This window comes from Eriocheir sinensis, unplaced genomic scaffold, assembly GCF_024679095.1.
Source record: "Eriocheir sinensis breed Jianghai 21 unplaced genomic scaffold, ASM2467909v1 Scaffold852, whole genome shotgun sequence".
NCBI classification, from domain to species: domain Eukaryota; kingdom Metazoa; phylum Arthropoda; class Malacostraca; order Decapoda; family Varunidae; genus Eriocheir; species Eriocheir sinensis.
The window spans coordinates 121,747-142,243 of NW_026112222.1; the positions used below are offsets into that span (position 1 = coordinate 121,747).

The window sequence follows — 20,497 nt, forward strand, 5'->3', positions numbered from 1 at the left end:
ATAAATGGATGAAGGGCTTTAATAAGGGAGATATTCATAAGGTTTTGTTGGTAAGAGAACAGGGTAGGACACGAAGTAATGGGTTTAAACTGGATAAATTCGGATTTAACAGGGACATAGGCAAAAATTGGTTTACCAACAGGGTTGTGGATGAGTGGAATAGGCTTAGCAGTCATGTGGTGAGTGCCAATACAATTGTCACATTAAAAAAATAGATTAGATAAATTCATGGACAGCGATACTAGGTGGGGTTAGATACACGGGAGTTTAGGGTCAAAGGAACTGCCTTGTATAGGCCTACCGGCCTCTTGCAGATTCCAACGTTCTTATGTTCTTATGTTATCTGACTGGCGAGATGTCAAAAGCGGTGTTCCACAGGGGTCGATGTTGGGACCTGTTCTGTTTTTAGTGTACGTAAATGACATTGACGAGGGGCTATCGTGTAAAATATCGAAATTTGCCGACGACACAAACATAGCCAGCAGAGTCACTACGATAACGGATAAAGAACACTTCCAAGCTGATCTCGATCGTTTGAGCAGTCCCAGTAGCTAAATTATATTGTTTGTTATTGGGTTGTTTATTTATTTATTTATTATGTTGTTTTAATTTGTTTTATTTTGTTTTGTTTTTGTCTTGTTTTGCTTTGTTTACTTTGTTTTTTTCTTTTCTTTTCCTTTTCTTTTCTCTTTATGTTTTCTTTTCTTTCCTCTTGATGTTTTCTTTTCTTTTCTTTCTGTTGGTGTTGCTGGCTGTGGATGAGCCTCCTCCTCCCCAGAAGACTCACCCGTCACCCGCCTTGCGGCCCCAGGGGCCGAAAGCTCGATGACTTTTTAGTTATTTTCTTGATATTGTAATTTCATTTTCTTTTCTCGATGATTTAATTTCCTTTCTCTATCCTCTATCTTGACTGTGTGGGTTAGCCTCCTTCTCCCCAGAGGAGATTCACCCGTCACCCACCCTGCGACCCCAGGGGCCGAAAGGTGGATGACTTTTCTGTTTTCCTTTTCTTGATGTTTCTTTCATCCTTTCTGGTGTTCCTGGGTCTGAACGAGCCGCTTTCCTCCCAGAAGAGACTCGCCCATAATTTTGTGATGTTGGTTTGGGCCGAAAGGTGGATGATTCTTTTCATTTCCATTTTCATTTTTCTAGTGTTACTTCTCTGCATTTTCCTTCTGGTGTTACTTCACATTTCTTCTTCTTGTGTTATTTCTCTTCAAATTCCTTCTTCTTGTGTTACTCTTTTCAAATTCCTTCTTCTGTCTAACTCTTTTCAATACCTTCTTCTGTGTAACTCTTTTCAAATTCCTTCTTCTGTGTAACTCTTTTCAATACCTTCTTCTGTGTAACTCTTTTCAATACCTTCTTCTGTGTAACTCTTTTCAATACCTTCTTCTGTGTAACTCTTTTCAATACCTTCTTCTGTGTTACTCTTTTCAATACCTTCTTCTGTGTTACTCTTTTCAATACCTTCTTCTGTGTTACTCTTTTCAATACCTTCTTCTGTGTAACTCTTTTCAATACCTTCTTCTGTGTAACTCTTTTCAATACCTTCTTCTGTGTAACTCTTTTCAATACCTTCTTCTGTGTAACTCTTTTCAATACCTTCTTCTGTGTAACTCTTTTCAATACCTTCTTCTGTGTAACTCTTTTCAATACCTTCTTCTGTGTTACTCTTTTCAATACCTTCTTCTGTGTAACTCTTTTCAATACCTTCTTCTGTTACTCTTTTCAATACCTTCTTCTGTGTTACTCTTTTCAATACCTTCTTCTGTGTAACTCTTTTCAATACCTTCTTCTGTGTAACTCTTTTCAATACCTTCTTCTGTGTTACTCTTTTCAAATTCCCTCTTCTTGTGTTACTCTTTTCAAATTCCTTCTTCTTGTGTTACTCTTTTCAACTTCCTTCTTCTTGTGTTACTTCATATGCCTTCTTCTAGTGTTACTTCTCTTCATTTTCCTTCTTCTGGTGTTCCCTTCTTTCCCCTCCTTCTCTCGGTGTTTCCATGTCGTCTTTTCCTGGTTTTGTATGTTGGAACGCGTTAGTCTCCTTCTCCCCAGAGAAGACCCGCCATACCAACATACAAGACGCTTTAAACAAAGCAAAACAAGACAATTTTTTTTGGATTTTTTGTTTTTGTATTTTTTTTGTGTATTTTTCGTTTTTTATCGTAGTTGGCATGACACTTGCCTTGCTTAGGGGAATTGTACCTCCCCATGCGTCGAACCTTCCATTGGAACGTGTCATTAACGCGTCGTCTGGCTAATAAGAGGTCAGTAACTGCATGCCTTGCCACTGCACGCCCCCCCAAACCCCCGGACCCTCGGGATCTCCGACACCTCCGTGGACGCTCCGGGGGAGCCGAGGCGCCCTGCCGGAGCCCTGAGCCCTGCGACGCTCGCCAGGAAGGCCTTGGGCCCCCTGACGCTCCCCAGCCCCGCGAGGCGAGGAGGGTGGATAGCAAGATGAGCCTCTTAAAATTCCAGACGGGATTAATTCAAATCAATCGAAAATACAGTGAAGGCGCCGGAGACCGTTTTTGTTGGATCAAGGATGGCAGGACGAAGGCCAAAGGAAGGTGACAGAGGAAGGGAGGAATAAAGGGGGGAAGATGACAGGAGGAAGGGAGGATGGAGAAAATGACAGGACGAAGGAAGAAACGAGGGAAGGAAGGAAGGAAAGCAACAACGAGGGAAGGAAGGAAGGAAAGCAACAACGAGGGAAGGAAGGAAGGAAAGCAACAACGAGGGAAGGAAGGAAGGAAGGAAGGAAGGAACGAGGAAAGGAAGGAAAGTGATGTGACGAAAGTGGGAAGTTGACAGGGCGAAGGAAGGAGACTGAACCGCCAAGATTCTGCCCGGGATTGGCGCGAATGGCGAGGCCCCGAACTGACTGACTTGGCGACTATATTATAGTGTTGCTGCCTCGGCCTGTTCCGTTACTTCCCTGATTTGCTCACCACGGCCTTCGCCTTTGCTGTCCTTCATCTTCCACCTTTGATTAGATAGTTAGTGTAGCTTATCACAAACAGCCTCGTAATGACCAGCAGGCCTGCTGTTGTTTGTTCTCACTTTGTGTTTCTTTGTTCCTGCTCCTCCTCCTTTAAAAAGAAAAAAAAAAACAGACCTCGTGGTTGCCTTATATGAGGACTGTGAGAGAATAAAGTTACCTCCTCCTCCACCTTCACCTCCTCCTCCTTCTCCTTCTCCACCTCCACCTTCACCTCCTCCTCCTTCTCCTTCTCCACCTCCACTTCCACCTCCTCCTCTCTCTCGTTTCTCCACAAACCTCATAGTTTCAAAAATATTAACAGAAACACATCAAAACACTATACATATTACTTAATCTTTGAGAGAGAGAGAGAGAGAGAGAGAGAGAGAGAGAGAGAGAGAGAGAGAGAGAGAGAGAGAGAGAGAGAGAGAGAGAGAGAGTAAAGTAGGAATCGATTAATGAGTTGGGTTTGTAAACGCATTAGAACGGGACTAATTGTCAATAATATCGCGATCACAGGATTATGGGGATTAAGGGAGTGACGATTATGGGATTAAGGGGTGAGTGGCTGGGAGGAGGGAGGGTTGGGAGGTGAGAGAGAGGATTGAGGGAGACCGGGAACGGGACAGAGAGAGGGAGAGCAGTGGAGAACGAGGTGAAGGAAATAACACGGATACACAAGGATATGAGGGGACTATTAACCCTGTAGCCGCAGGGATCATGTTTCTTAATGGTCCTTCTGAGCGAGAAAAATGAGAAAAAAAATCATCACTCACACAAATCATTTCATAATATATACCAAAGCGTTTTGTGATCGGTTTATGCATCATCTATTTTTGGGGGTTTATATCATGGCACAAATTTGGCCCGTCGCTGCTACACGGTAAAGCCACAAATTTGGCCCGAGGGGTCATATTATAGGTTCCTTGCCAATTGCAAAATGAACGGAGAACAAAGCTCACAAAATAGAACTGTTTTTATCGGGTCAAGTGTAGCGAGGGTATCGGTAAAAATACACTGATAAAATGTTGTCAATAAATCCTTGCATATGTCTAATGTGTTAGACCTTGGCTAACGCTACATTCCCTCCCCTCTCTCACCCTTCCTCTCTACCAGGGAATAATGGCCCAGGGCAACCTGAGGTCCACAGGGGTCACCAGCGACCTTGACCATAGACATGACAACGTCGCTGGGTAGCACACGGTTGAATTCATTTCCATACATAAATCATCGTTACTATCCTAAAATTCGATACATTCACAACATAATATAGACTTGTTTTACCATATACAAAAATTTAAAGACTATGTCAAATACTAAACAACCCACATATAAAATGGTATGCCTTGTTGTGGTTGAAGCGACAATGCTGCCGGGTAGGGAATTCCCGCACCTGCTCCACCCAAAGTATCGTGATATTTGCATCAGACTTAGTACCTCGAACCCAATCCCATTATCCCCATGTACTACCTGAGCCCAGAACTCTGCTTCCTGTCACTGAACCACACCATGATCCATCTACCTTCAAACCCGTGGGCTTTAATTGTTGTCAAAGTTATTGGTGAGGTTCTTTGTCGAATGCTTTACTAAAATTAAGATATGCAATATCATAACTGTCGTCCTTACGTATTTGACACTTTTTGTAAAAGAAAAAACAATAAAGTCAGACAAGATCTAGCCTTGATCAATGAACCCAAGGTGGGGACCATTGATCAGGCTGTTCTCTAGGAGTCTAGGTGGTCACGGATATTTTCATCTATAATAGACTCTAATGTATTTACTACCACAGAAGTTAAACTATTTGCAGCCGACATTATACCATTGATAGAAAGAACGGAATGGGAAAAAAAATAAAAGGAGGCATAAAGAGGGAGTGAGGAGGTAAGAGGAAGGAAGGAGACTAATTGTCTAAAGGAAGTGCAAGATAGAGACAGAGAAACATATCGATAACTAAATGGAAGGACAAAGCGATCATTAATTATAAGAAGAAATTATGAAAAAGACGAAGAAAAAGAAGAAGAACAAGAACAGAAACAACAACAACAACAACAAAAGAACATAAGAACGTAAGGAGTCTGCAAGAGGCCGGTTGGCCGATACAAGGCAGTTCCTGTAAGTCTAACCGCACCTAACCTCACTATCCATGAATTTATCCAAACTCTTCTTCAATGCATCTATGGTATTGGCACCCACAACATGACTCCCAAGCCTGCTCCACTCATCCACCACTTTACTGGCAAACCAATTCTTGCCTATGTCTTTGTTGAATCTGAATTTAACTAGCTTAAAACCGTTGCTACGTGTTCTACCTTGCTCTTTTACAACCAAAACCCTATTTACATCCCCTTTATTAAAGTCCTTCACCCATTTATAAACCTCGATCAAGTCACCTCGTAACCTTCGCCTTCCTAGAGCGTATAAATTTAAATGCTTCAGTTTATTTTCATAAGGCAAGTTTCTCACCCCTTGAATCATTTTTGTCATCATCCTCTGTACAGATTCTAACTACTTGATATCCACTCTACAATAAGATGACCAGAACTGAACCGCATAATCGAAATGACGTCTAATTAATGCTATGTAGAGTTTGAGGATGACTTCAGCGCTCCTATTGCTTACGCTCCTCGAGATGAAACCCAGTACCCTATTTGCACGATTCTTAGCTTGAATGCACTGAGCTCCAGGACGGAGGTCAGTGCTCACTAAGACTCCTAAATCCCTCTCACACCCAGACCTACTCAGCGGAGTGTCATTTAAGGAGTATATAATTGTGTGAGGGGTTATTCCTACCTACACTCAGAATACTGCACTTCCCGACATTGGATTCCATCTGCCACTTCCCCGCCCAATCATATAGTCTGTCTAGCTCATCCTGAAGAACGCTAGCGTCCTGGAAGAAGAAGAAGAAAAGACAAAGAAGAAAAGACAAAGAAGAAGAAGAAGTATGAGGAAAATAATAATAATGACAACAAAATCAACGAGGAGAGTAAGAAGAAAAATAATACCTAACAACAACTAAAGCAAAAACATAAATAAAATAAAATAAAATAAAACAGTAATCGAAAACTCCGTATTATATGTTAACTCCCTTCGTTTTCCATAATTAATATGAGCTGAAGATTATTTTTTTCCAATACCGCTACTACGTGTAAATATATAAATCACTTCAAATTAACTTCTCATCTTTTGTCTCGCTCACCACCAAAATGCACACCAGCTGACATCCTCAAGGCCTTGTGTCCATTATAAATCTACTGACTCATCACTGATACTTTTATTTTCTTAGATTTAAAAAGTAAAATAAAAAAGTAAATAACGTTGAGAAACTTGCACGAATTCTGTACCGAGGCAACACCCTCTTACTTGTAGAGACGAGAAAAAGCAGGACACAAAAAACAGCAACAACAGGTGATGTGATAATGGAGGGAGTGGATTACGTACAAATGCGTAAGCTCTTGCTAGGCAGATTATTCGTTAAAAGCTGATCCTGTTTTCAAAGTGCGCGTCGTGAAATATTTACACACACACACACACACACACACACACACACACACACACACACACACACACACACACACACACCACATTAGGTTTAACAAGTGGTTCTCTAGTTTCAAAGCCACGGGAAGAGTAAACAAGAGTAAGAAAGTCATAAAGATTAGTTAACAAGTGGTTCTCTATTTTTAAACCCCAGGGAAGAGTAAACAAGAATAAGACTGTTCTAATAATAAGTTAAGAAGTGTGTATCTATATTATCAAACTCACGGGAAGATCAAACAAGTGCAAGACTGTTCTAATGAAAAGGTAACAATTGATTCTCAAGCTTCAGATCGACGTGCCTAGTAAACCCTTGCTAGATTCTCATAAACCATCCACGAACACGCCAGTTCCTGGATTTCGTTAGGGGGCATCAGGGGTTAGGTTAGGTTAGGTTAGGTTAGGTTAGGGAACACACACACACACACACACACACACACACACACACACACACACACGCAGCAGCACCATTGCCATTAAAGGTTGTGATATTTTCGTTTCGTCAGCGAATGCCACGCCCTGGATTGTTCTGCGGTGAGGTGATGCTTCTGAGAGGTGGTGGTGCGGGGAGAGGGGGTCGGAATGGTGGTGGGCAGTGGGGTGATGGTGGGGGTTGATGGGTGGTGGTGCTGGTGGTGGGGATTGATGGGTGGTGGTGGGGGTGGTGGGGATGGTGGAGGAGAGAGTCGAAGGTCTTGTCTTGGTTGGCTTCTCCGTCATTCACTTTTTGGGAAGTGTATTTCGTGTATAATAATTACTTGCCCGTGTATTTATTTAGGGTTGTATGACAGCTGGTTAGTGATTTATTTTATTATTTTTCTTTTACAGCAAAGGACACAGCACAGGGGCACAACAAAAGGAAACAATAAAAAAGCCCGCTACTCGCTGCTCCTGTAAGAATCGGAAGAGGTGGCCGAAAGAGCATGTTACCTTATGGTTACAGAGAGCTAATGATTTTATAATGTCATCAGTCAGTCAGCGGAAGGCAATCGGACCGGGACAGCCTAATGAATGACGCTCCGCGGGGATCCGTGTTGGGTCCACTGCCATTCATTGTTTATAGGATTTTTATATATTCAGGGAAGTTGTGAGATGTAAATGTATTGAATATCTATAGATCTATCTACCTATCTCTATCTATATCTATCTCTATCTGTCTATCTATCTATCTATCTCTATCTATCTATCTTCTTATCTATTTAATATATATATATATATATATATATATATATATATATATATATATATATATATATATATATATATATATATATATATATATATATATATATATATATATATATATATATATATATATATATATATATATATATATATATATATATATATATATATATATATATATATATATATATATATATATATATATATATATATATATATATATATATATATATATATATATATATATATATATATATATATATATATATATATATATATATATATATATATATATATATATATATATATATATATATATATATATATATATATATATATATATATATATATATATATATATATATATATATATATATCAACAGCAGATTTTGCACTATTCTCTTTATAAGTTGTTTTTTCTATTTCACGCACTGTGGCGCGGTCTTTTGGTTGTAGGTAATGGAGATCCATGTCTCAAGACGTCTTTCGGCCTATTCGGCCATCTTCAGGAGATGTTCTCTTTGCAGGTGTAGGAGAAGGAGTGAGTGAGCTGCTTCTTCTTCTTCGAGGGATTTTGGTAGGCGGGGCTATATATTGCCTCGCTGAGCCTGCACGTTAGTGTGCGCGGCTCTCAGCCAATCATAGCTTAGCTTGGCGCTTGCTGCCTCTTTGTCGGGAGTGACGTGTCAGGTTGATGCTGTATGTTTATTGCAGGTTTATGGGTGTAAATTAGCACTGCCTCGGTCATTTTGAGTCTCTTGTTATTTTCTCTTGTCAATATTATGGTGTTGTCCTCCATGTGTTTCCTCCTTAGGAAAAACGCTCACCAAGCGCATAGAACTGGAAATGCTACTCGAAGACATTCAAAAGCTCGAGAACGACAAGAGGGTAACAACATTATTTAGTTATAGAGTGCAATAAGAACAGCACCAAAAAGACAAGCATATAATTTAATAAAAAGAGATGACTAGAAATTATAAGGATCGATGAATAGATTAGTTAATTATTAATGGAATAAGAAAAGTACACAAAAAAAAAACAGGCACATAAATAATAAAAGAGATACCTGGAAAAAGGGAAGGAATAGATTAGTTAGTTATAAATTGAATAAGAAAAGAACCAAACAAGACAAGCATACAAAATACTAAAATGAAGTAAATAGGAAAAATAAAGAGCAAAAAACAGATTAATTATTTATAGATTGAATAAGCAAAGAACCAAAAAGACAAGCATAGAAGTTAATAAAAGAAATACCTCGAAAATAAGGAACGAAGAATAGATTAGTTAGTTATAGATTGAATAAGAACAGCACCAAAAAGACAGGCATAGAAGTTAATAAAAGAAATAAGTACAAAATATGGAAAGAAGAATAGATTAGTTAGTTATAAATTGAATAAGAAAAGCATTAAAAGGACGAACACAAAGGTTAATAAAAGAAATAACTAGAAAAATAAGGAACGAAGAATAGATTAGTTAGTTAAAGATTGGAACAATAATAGTACCAAAAGACAATCATACAAGTTAATAAAAAGAAATACCTGGAGAAATAGGAAGAATAGATTGGTTAGTTATAGATTGAATAAGAAAATACCAAAAGACGAGCATAAAAGTTGATAAAAGAAATAACTAGATATTATAAGTAACGAGGAATAGATTAGTTAGTTATAGATTGAATAAGAAAAGAACCAAAAGACAGGCATAGAAGATAATGAAAAGAAATAACTAGAAAATATAAGAAAAACCCAGATTAGTTAGTTATAGATTGAATAAGAAAAGTACCAAAAGACGAGCATAGAAGTTAATAAAAGAAGTAAATAGAAAATATGGAAAGAAGAATATATTAGTTACTTATAAATTGAATAAGAAAAGCACCAAAAGAGAAAAACACAGAAGTTCATTAAAAGAAATAACTAGAAAATATTAGGAAATAAAAATTGATTAGTTAGTTATAAATTGGAACAAGAAAAGCACTAAAAAATACATTCATAGAAGTTAATAATAAAAAACTAGAAAAAATAATGAACGCAGAATAGATTAGTTAGTTATAGACTGGAATAAGAAAAGCACAAAAAATACAGCATACAAGTTAATAAAAAGAAATACCTGGCGTGTGTGTGTCTGAGCTACCAATGGTATGAATGGGTGAGGGGTGAGAGAGGAAGAGCCAGAAGAGGAAGAGGCTGAAGGTTTGAATGACTGAATGCACGTTGGTGGGAGAAATAAGCGCATGGAAGACGTGGACGGAGGTGTGTGAGCTTGGCATGGCATGAATGGGCGAGGGGAATGAGTGAAAGATGATCGCCATGGCGTCAATGACAAAAGGGAGGAAAGAGGGAGGCGATGAGAGTTTGAGGGACTGAATGCACATTGGAAAGATGAATAAGCAAGCTGGAAGACGTGGGAGGAGGAGGTGAAGGTTATGAATTGGTGAGAAGGGCAAGTTACTGAATTGAGGGGACACAAGAAGAAGGAGGCACGTCGGAGGAACTGAAGCTGAACGGAGAGACGAAGGGATTAAGAGGGAGATAAGAAAATAAGGTGGGGGTGTAAGAGGATGATTATATATTGGAAAGACGACTAAGGGAGCTGGAAGGAAGGGCGGTCCAAGCGGTCCAAGCAGGTGGGAGTGAATTGTGGATTGTGTGAGAAGTGACCACGTGAAAAAGGAGAAAAAAGTAAGATGAAAATGGAAAGGATAGGGAACTGAAAGGAGAGACAAGGAGGTGAATATGAAAGGTACAAAAGGGAAGAAAGGCAGGGGATGAAAAAAAAATGAAAATGCAATGTTGAGAAAGGAAGATAAAAGACTAGAAAATTAGAAAACACGGCGAGGAGGAGGGTAAGCACGAGGGAGGATTAGATATGGAGAAAGGTACATTAGAGAAGAGAGAAGAGAAAAACGGGAAAGGGAGGGAATGATAATATTTATGTGGAAGTGAGCAGTGAAGGAATGATAGGAAGATAAACAACAGGAGGAGCGCGAGATAAATGATACGCAAGAGAGGGAAAGTAAAGGTGTTGTAATAGACAGGTGTATGGAAGGTAAACTTAATTAACAGGTAAATGTAAAGGTAATGGTATGTTTTGTGCCTTGCTAATGGATGGTGTGTTGAGTCTACCCTGCTGTACTCTCTCTCTCTCTCCTATCTTTTCTCCTCAATCTCTGCCTCCTTCCTTCCATTCTTCCTTCCTTTTCTACTCCCTCTCTTTCCTTCATTTATTTTGTACTTCCTCTCTCTCTCTTCTCAATCTCAGCCTCCTTCCTTCCTTTTCTCCTCCCTCTCTCTCCATCCTTCCTCTCTTTTCTACTCCCTATCTCCTTCCTTCCTTCTCTCCTCCCTCTCTCCTTCCCTTTCTCAGTCAGTAGTGAACAAAGGTCTGAAAAGTAATTAGCGTCCTGTTCCTTTAAGGGTTTTGTGTTAAGTAATGATTCACGTCGTTTATTAATCTTCCACGACCGTTACGATTTTGTGCGGAACGAAAACGATAAAAAGAAAAATATGGGATTAGTTTGTCCTTCATTTAGCTTTGTCATTTTCTCTTAACTCTTATTATTATTGTTTTTTTTTGTGTATTATCTAAGATGCAGAAGGTTAACTAATTATGTATATACTTCACCATGCAAACATAAATATTCTCTGTTTGTTTGTTTGTTGCTTTGTGTTCGTTTTCCTTTCTTTCTTTCTTTCTTTCTTTCTTTCGTTCCTTTTAGTCTTCTTTTCTTATACCTCTCTTTCTTTCTTTCTTTTTTCTCTCATTCTTTCTTTCTTTTTTTCTTCCTTCTGTCTGTCCTTATATTATTTCTCTCTCTCTCTCTCTCTCTCTCACTAACTCACTCTCACTCTCACTCCCTCTCCCACTCCCACTCCCACTCCCTCTCCCACTCCCTCTCCCACTCCCACTCCCACTCCCACTCCCACTCCCTCTCCCGCTCCCACTCCCACTCCCTCTCCCTCTCTCCACAGTACAATTATAACGTCATTAGTCTTCGTTACTGAATGGTACTACAGAAAAACAAACAACAGACACTAAATCAAAGCCAAGTGGGATATAGTTAATGTTGGTGAGAATTTACAGTCAGGTTCGATGATAAATAGCGTCATAATGGTTTGTCCCAGCGTGTGTGTGTGTGTGTGTGTGTGTGTGTGTGTGTGAAAAAATAGGGACAGACATACAGACAGATAGGCAGACATATATACACTAGAAAATCGTCTGTCTTCATTATTTTATTTTTCCTAGATTCATTTTTCGATTCATTTCTTATTCATTTCCTCTTGTCATTTTCCTTTTTTTTCCATATCCTTAACTTTTTCCCACTATCCATAGTTACTCCTTCTCCTCCTCCTCCTCCTCCTCCTCTTGCAACTACTAACCACTACTAACTACTAACTAACAATAACAAGGAATGATCAACTCTTTTTCACCTTCGTTACCTTGGAAATGAGACGAAGGCAGGAGAATATGATGCAGGTATTTTAACACCTGATCAATTACAGGAACGTCGATTATTCTGCGCTTTTTCTGAGCTCCAAACTAACCTGAGGAGTAGAAATAACAGTTAAGATGTTACAGCGAGGCGAGGCAGGAAAGACAGTGGTAGGATTTTTTTTTCGAATTCATCCGCCACTGGAAAAAAAAACCACATCGTCCGTTATATCGTTGCGCTTTACTCAATCAACTTTACTAGAACACTAAAACACAAGCATAACATATCAACATCCATTTAGCTGTTCTTAGGCATTGCAGGAATTATTGATCTTTTTACAGTGGATCTATTTTTTAGTCTATCACCTAGACCAGAAACACTGACTAAACTAAACCTTCCACATGTATGTATAGCGAATGATAACGATAAGGAGAAGGAAAAAGTTAAGAAAAAATGAATAAAATAAGAAATCTATGAAAAAAATGGAAACAGATGATTTTTTTTAGTCTGTCTGTCTGTCTGTTTCTGTGTCTGTCTCTGTTTGTTTTGAAGGCACTAAAGAACCTGACGAACTCCCTAAATAAAAACAAAAACAAAAAACAGGCAGCCTTGTTATGTAAGGATACTGGATTTATCTCGCCTGGTCTTCCATGATTCCACGTTTCTTCTTCCCCTTCTCCTCCTCCTCCTGTCTTGTCCGCCACACACACACATTCCTTTTCTTCCTTATTTGACATTCATCCGAGCGGGCGATCAGTGCAGCCCACTGAGACACGGAAATGGCCTCACACTCTCTCTCTCCAAGACAAGAGTTATTTCACACTTTTCTGCATCTCCACACACACACACACACACACACACACACACACACACCTTCCCCGCCTCCTCCCCTCCTCCACCTCTACAAACTTATAAACACACACACAAGAATACCTATACATAATTATTTTTCTCTTTCTTGCTTCCCATTACTTCCTTTTCTCCTCTTCCCACTTTTACTTTCTCTCCTTCTTCCTCTTTTCTCCTTTGTTACAGTTATTATCCCTCCCTCTTTTTATTCTCATTAACTATCCACTTTTTTTCCCTACTAGCTTTATTTTTCGTCTTTATTTTCATCTTTTTTTCCCCTTATCCAATTTTGCTATTCCTCTTTTCTTACTTCCCCTTATTCTATCTCTATGTTCCCTCAGTTTCCTTTCCATCTTTCTTTTCTACAGTTTTCATAATCCTCCCTTTTTATCCTATTTGTCTTCCTTCCTATCCCTTCAATTATCCTTCTCTCTCTCTTCCCTTTTCTCTTAATCTTATATCTAACCTCATTTCTCCTTCCCCTTATCCTTAATTTTCTCTATCTTATCACGTACGAACTCTTCCTCAACCAGCTATCCTTTAACTCTCTCTTCTCTTCGCTTCCTGTCTCTTAACCTTCAATATGAACCCTCCATTTTCTCTTCTCCGCCTCCTAACCTTTCTTCCTCATCACATCCGAAACTCTTCCTCAACCAACCATTCCTTGCAGGAGTAGCACACCTCCCTCCTTAACCCATCCACTTAACCCAACCCTTCCCTTCCTCCCTTCCTTTCCTTCCCTTCTTCCTTCCTGGCATTCCCTTCACCTCGCTCCCTTTAGCTTCCATCAGAGGAGTCGTTGGGAGCGATCATAGGACACGCAAGACCCTTATTAAACCATCTACTTATTCCATTTTCGCCATAACCTTCGGTGAACGGCTCTTGGGCGGCGGCTAATGGGGAGACGGTGAAGGTTAAAGAAAAGGAGCGGGAATGGGATAATAGGAGCAGGAATGAATGGGATATGATGGGAATGGAAGGAGGTATTAGTGGGAGGGAGAGAGGGGGTGAGAGAGAGGGTGGAGAGAGAGGAGAGATAGCGGAGAGAGAGAGACAGAGGCAGACACACACAAACGCAGACAGACAGACAGACAGAAAGAAAGACAGTGATAAGTGGTAAAGGGAGGAAGAGATGGAGGAAGGTACTAAGAGAAGGAGAAAGAAGAAGAGGAGGAAGAGAAGGAGGAGAGAAACAGATGCATGAAACCAATAAGTAGGAAGGAGAAGGAGAAGGGAAGTGAAACAGACGAGCAACTCTGTAGAAGAAAGAGGAGGAGGAGGAGGAGGAGGAGAGAAGGGAAAGAAGAGAAAGACGAAAGGATTGAGGAGGAAAAGGGAAGCGAGAGAGAAGGGAAACAGATTGAAGAATGAGGTTAATAAGGAGGAAGAATGGAGGGGAAGAGCGAAACGACCGGATAAGTTTATAGTAGAAGAATGAATTGAAGTAGGAGGAGGAGGAGGAGGAGGAGAAGGACGAAGAGGAAAAAGAAGAAGGAAGGGAGTGGAGGAAAAGGAAGGTGTGGCCGGAAGAAGACAGGAAGAGGCAATGATAGAAGACAGAGGAAAATGAAGAAGATGGAAAATGAATGAACAGAGCAGCAGAAGACGAAGTTGGTAAAAAAAAAAAATTCCTAGTAGCAAATCCTAAAACGAAAAAGATATGAGATGCTGAAGATAGCGCGGGCAAGGGAAAAGGAATAACAAGGGTCTCCGGAAAAGGGACACGAAGAGTAATTGGATTAAGATGCAGAATGTAAAGATCTCGGGTTCAGGAGGGAGAGCCTGAAGGATGGAGGGTTGCTGAAGTGATTGGGAGAGATAGAACAGAATGGGATGGGAAGTGACGGGACGCAATGGGATGTGACGGTAGGGAAATGAAGAGAAGCGAAGGGAACGTAAAGGACTGAAAAGGAAGAGAAAGGAACTAAAATTAATTGCATGAAAGAAGAATAAGGATGGAGGGTTAAGCGAAGTGATTGGGAGAGATAGAACAGAATGGGATGGGAAGTGACGGGACGCAATGGGATGTGACGGGTAGGGAAATGAAGAGAAGGAAGGAACGTAAAGGAATGAAAAGGAAGAGAAAGGAACGAAATCTAACTGCATGAACGAAGAATAAGGAGGAAAAATAGAAGGAGAGTGAAGAAAAAGACGAGGAAAGGAAGCAATGCCAATATTGATAAAGAAACTAAAATTAAATCTGAAAGGGGAACGGTGCAAGAACATACGACATTCGGAAAGCAAAAGGGAAAAATAAAATAGCTAGAAGAGGGATATAAAGAAGCTTCAAGTAGGAACAAACAAGAAAAAAACGATGAAAAGGAAGGGGGATAATTAGTGAGGTTACTGGAAATGGAAAGAAGGATAGTGAAGAAAAGCTGTAGACTGGAAAAGGTGGGGCCGTTACACCCAAGGACGAAGAAGGAGAGGGAAAGCTGAGTAGACGAACAACTGTGTGGAAGAAAAAGGAGAAGGAAAAAAAAGAGGGAAGAAGAGGAAGACGAAAGGAGTGAGGAGGAAAAGGGAAGCGAAAGAGAAGGGAAACAGATTGATGAAGGAGATGATACAGTGGAAGAAAGAGGTATTTTGGTGGAGAGAAAGGAGGAACACGACCGCAAAAGTGCAAGAAAACAGGAAACACAACATAGAATAGCAACATAAAACAGACCAAGGGAAAAAGTAATAGCGAGAAAAACAAAATAAAATTAATGAAGAAGAAAAATAAACACGAAAACAGCAAAGAAGGATAAGAAAAGAGAATGAAAAACAGCACCAGAGAAAAGGACACGAACGCGAAGGGGCAGAAAAAGAGGGAAAACAACATAGAAAATTGGCAGAGAAAGAAGTACCAGAAAAAAAATAGCGAAACAAAGAGGACTTACTTTATGACGAGGAAAAAAACACTAAAACAGCAAAGTAGGTTAAGAAAAGAGATATAAAAACAACAACAGGGAAAATGACAAGTGCGCAGGTAGTGAGAGAAGGAAGGAAGGAAGGACTCTCAAGGGACGTGTTGGGTGATAAGAGGAGGCGGGGAAACAAGAACATCCGGGTAATAGAAAACCAAGGCACGTACAGGTGTTTTATGAGGAGAGAGGCAGCCAGGTACTTTCCCTCTCCTCTGTTCCCCTATACCCTTCACCTGCGCCTCCCTGCCTCTCACTTGTCTCCTATTATTTTACGTCTTATCTTTATGCTATATATTTTCCTCTCTTTTTGTTTTGTTTTTGTACGCCTTTGCTTTCTTCTATTTGTCCTTTCTGCTCTTCTTTGTTTTCCTCTTCTTTTCGAATCTGTTTCTATATTTTCGTTTTTTGTTTCTTTTTGCTAGTTTTTCTACCTTTTCTTGCCCAGCTTTTCATTTTTACTATCTCTTATTAATTATTTTTTTCTAACTTTTCTTATTTACTTCTTCCTGACATCAAACTTATTCTTCCTTCCATCCCCTTCTATTTACGTTTGTCTTTTTGCTAGTTTCTTCGACCTTTCCTTGCCCAGATTTTCATTTTTACTTTCTTTTATAATTTTTTTTCTAACTTTTCTTATTTACTTCTTCCTGACGCCAAACTTATTCTTCCTTCCATCCCCTTCTATTTACGTATCATTGCCTTTTGTTTACTCCTTCACCTCTTCATCTCTAATACATGTCTTTCTTATTGCCCACCATTTCCCCTTCAGTCTACCCCATCAACCATGTCCCATCCCCACAGCCCATCATGTTTCCCCACTGCGTCCTTACCTGCTTGCCTTCCTTCACCCCTCCTGACAGCCGTCCGTCCCCTGTGCCGTCACGCCGTCGTTGTGAAACCTAAGTGACGCCTCGCAGCCACCCACCAGTCCCACGCACCGACACACAGGTACTCGAAACTCATTAGCGCTGGCCGGACGAGACAGGTGTGTGTGTTGGGGGGGGAAAGGGGTGTTAGGTGAAGAGAAACGAGAAGGGTTGTGTTCCTGCTTACGTCAACTCTAGCTTCATGGTGGTAATTTCAATTCGACAGTATAAAGAGCTTCGATTAATTTATCCTTTTGTTTGCTGTGCGAATTATAATGTTGGGTGGTGCTTCCTTCAACCAAAACTTCATTATTTCCATTACTGCCCTTCGACAATTAAACTTTCTCCATTTACTCCCCTTATTTCGTGATTGCTTTCTTTGTTTGCTTTTTGAGGTGTGGGATTATACGCTTAATCTGACCACAACTCCCTTCACAGTGAATTTCAACTATTGCTTCTACCCCCTTTACCTATACCAATTACGTTTAATGTTTGTTTGTTCTTTGCAGTTCGCTTCCTCTAGCAGAAGATTTCTTATTTCCTCTTTTGTTTGGTATTGCAATATTTTTCTACGGTTCTCTTTATCTATATACCCAACTGAATTAAGATGCCAACCACTACTTTCTGGCAATGAAGGATCCATATTTCTTTTGGGGGTTTGCTATCTTATTATTTTCCTTTCTAAAAGCTGGGCGTCCTTTATCTAGTCAACTGAATGAAGACGCTGCGTGATCGAGGTGATTAAAAGTGACGACCTAAAACAAGACGAAGATGAATGAAGATAAACTCAAAATAGGGGAATCATTAAGCCGGGGAATCCATTAATTACAACAGAGGAAGTGAGGGAGTGGAAGGAGAGGAGTGGTAGAGGATAATATGAATAAACTGGATAAGAACTACGATTTCACTGATCAAAGGGGAGAAATACTAAATGCGTGACGTGAATAAAATAATGAATAAATGAATCAGGCAATTGACGAATGGATAAATGAAATGAATGGCGGGAAATTGAGCAATGAAATGGACAAGATAAATCAAAGAAAGAGGATCAGGCAGCAAGCATCATCTTCCTTCTTCTTCTCCTCCTCCTCCTCCTCCTCTACTTCCTCCTCGAGTCAAGACCCTGAAGTGACCTCGGTAAAGCATTTCGAAGAGCAGTGACATGAAAGACTTGACAAGACTTCGTACCCTGCAAATAGGTCAGGTCAGAACCATCACTTACTCTCTCTCTCTCTCTCTCTCTCTCTCTCTCTCATTACGTAATCACCTGATAAATCTAGGTGTGATAAAAGGCTTCAGGAGGCAACACGCCGCTCCCGAGACGCCTTAAGTTCCAGCGCGAGAGTCAAGTTATTCCTCGTTAGCTATGATGATGAGGGGATAATGACGCTGGCGGGGCAGATGGAGGCGGTAATTCATGAGCAAGAAAGCCAGAAGAGAAAGAGAGAGAGAGAGAGAGAGAGAGAGAGAGAGAGAGAGAGAGAGAGAGAGAGAGAGAGAGAGAGAGAGAGAGAGAGAGAGAGAGAGAGAGAGAGAGAGAGAGAGAGAGAGAGAGAGAGAGGGGGGAGATTAAGTGAAAAGAAACTTGGGTGATGAAGGTGAAAGATGGAGGTCAGAAAGGAAATAGGAAAGGAAGAGGGAGAGAAGGAGAGACAGGGAGGAGAAAGAGGGGGAGAAAAGGCACTTGGAAATGAAGTTGAAGAGAGAGAGGGGGGGAAGAAAGAGAGATGGACAAAAAAGAAACTTAGGTGATAAAGATGGAAGGGATAATTCGAGAGGAAGAAAGCCAAAAAGGGTACAGGAAAGGAAGAGAAGACAAGGAGAGAGAGGGAGGAGGAAGAGAGGGAGAAAAGAAACTTGGAAAGGAAGTGGAAGAGAGAGAGAGAAAGAAAGGAAAATTGGGTGATGAAGATGGGGACGTTAATTCATGAAGAAGAAAGTCAGAAAGGAAACAGGAAAGGAAGAGAGAAAACGAGAGAGAAGAGAATGACAGAAAAAAAGAAACTTGGGTGATGTAGATGGGGTCTTGATAGGAGGGCAAACGAAAGGGAAAGTCCTCACAACTGGCCGTCTCTCCTCGCCTCACCTGACAACTCACTCACGACGCAATTAACAAGACTGATCGCTGTGAGACTTCCCTTTAAATCGAGAGGCGTGATCGAATAATTGTAGTTTGGGGAGAATGGTTATCCAGCCTCGAACTCGCTGCTGTCGTCTTCCTGTTGTATTGCTATTTTTCCTCCTGATGTCCCTTCCCTCTTCTCTCTCTCACATCTTTTCCAATCCTTTCTGTCTATTCCTACTTTGAAACTACTACTTCTATTTCTTGTCGTCTTATCTCCACGTATCTATTCAACCCCGTTTTCTCTTCCATTTATCTTTCCTTCTTTCTCTTCTTCTCCTATCTTTTTCTTGCACATTTCTTCTCACTTCTTCTTCTTCTCCATTCTCATACCTCTCCCCCTCTCCCCTTTCCTCTCCTAACCCGATTTATCCCTTCACCTCCCTTCTACACAGTCTACGCTTCCTCCTTACCCCATCTTCCCTCTCTACCCTGTACAATAATCTATTTACAATCATTATTCCCCCTATCTTTACCCCCTCTCTCACCCTGTTCCTCCTTCTATCCGCAGTTGCTTATAAATCTTCTCCTGCTGCCAATTACACACATTACGTTTCTTCACCACTATCATTTCCTTGGGCAGAGAAAGGCCACCATTCGTCTCTCCCCCAAATAAATGCATTAGTTCTCCCTCAGTCACACAATGTAATCCTTATTTTCTCCTCCAGCACGAAGAAAAATCAGTCTTTCCTCCATCAGTCAAGTAAATTATTCCTTTCTCAACCTCGTATCCCGACCATTAATTTCCCCACCACATAACTTACCCATTACCTTCGCCACAAGGAGCACCACCTCCACCGCCTTCATCAACAACAACAACTCTACCACGCACCAAAGCCCAACTATTTTATCTTCCACACATACCACACAAGGCTTTTTACAGTCTCCTCCTTCTCCTCTTCATCGTCTTCGCTTCCTCCTCTTTCTCCCCCTCCTCCTCCTCTTCCGCTTCTCACTCCCCTCTCTCACTCCATCACCCGACAAGGTCATTCGTTTCTTAACCCCACAAAACACTTCTCCTTCACTCCACCGCGCGAATTGAGCCATCACTTTCTCCACCAAACTCCTCCTCCACCACCACCACTTTCCCTTCCACTCCCTCCCATCCACCTCCAGTTTCCCCTCCACCATCATCAACACGCAACCTAGTAAACACGACACTGCCAAAAGCACACTACATCCAGCACCACCACCACCACCACAACCACCACCACCACCATCACCGTCGACGACACCATTCTGTTCCCTCATCCCGAGAATATAATTAACATCTATTCAGGCATAAAAGTAATTAATAATAAGCCTCGTTCAGTACTCTCCCGGCTAAGGCAAGATATTAGAAGCCTTTGTGAGGGCTAAGAAGCGCGTGTAAGCTGAACTGCTGAAAATGAAGGGCTGGAAAAATAATGAGCTGTTGAAAGGAAAGTATGTATGAAAAGAACATGTCTGAACAGAAAAGGTGAAACAAAAGGGACAGAGAAAAAAGTCGTGTTGAAATAGGTGTATAAAAAAGAAAAAAAGGAAAGGAAAAGGAAAAGAGAATGTTTAAAATAAGGGCGAGGCTGGAGGGGAGTCTGGATCTGGATAACACGCATATAAAGAATAACAAAA

The 20,497-nt window shown here is 40.6% G+C and overlaps 1 long non-coding RNA gene across 8 annotated transcripts; it reads right to left on the bottom strand.

Annotated features, from left to right (window-relative positions):
* Positions 1-609: 609 nt before the first annotated feature.
* On the bottom strand, positions 610-2,303 carry LOC126994711 (uncharacterized). Of its 8 annotated transcripts, none has more exons than XR_007749516.1 (3): positions 1,739-2,303; positions 1,336-1,686; positions 610-1,253 (listed from the first exon to the last, which is right to left on the bottom strand). It is a non-coding gene; the product is annotated as an uncharacterized LOC126994711 (long non-coding RNA). The 8 variants fall into 8 exon arrangements; XR_007749513.1 differs by having other exon boundaries at positions 610-1,280; XR_007749515.1 differs by lacking the exon at positions 610-1,253 and having other exon boundaries at positions 1,306-1,686; positions 1,739-1,765; positions 1,820-2,303.
* Positions 2,304-20,497: the final 18,194 nt, after the last annotated feature.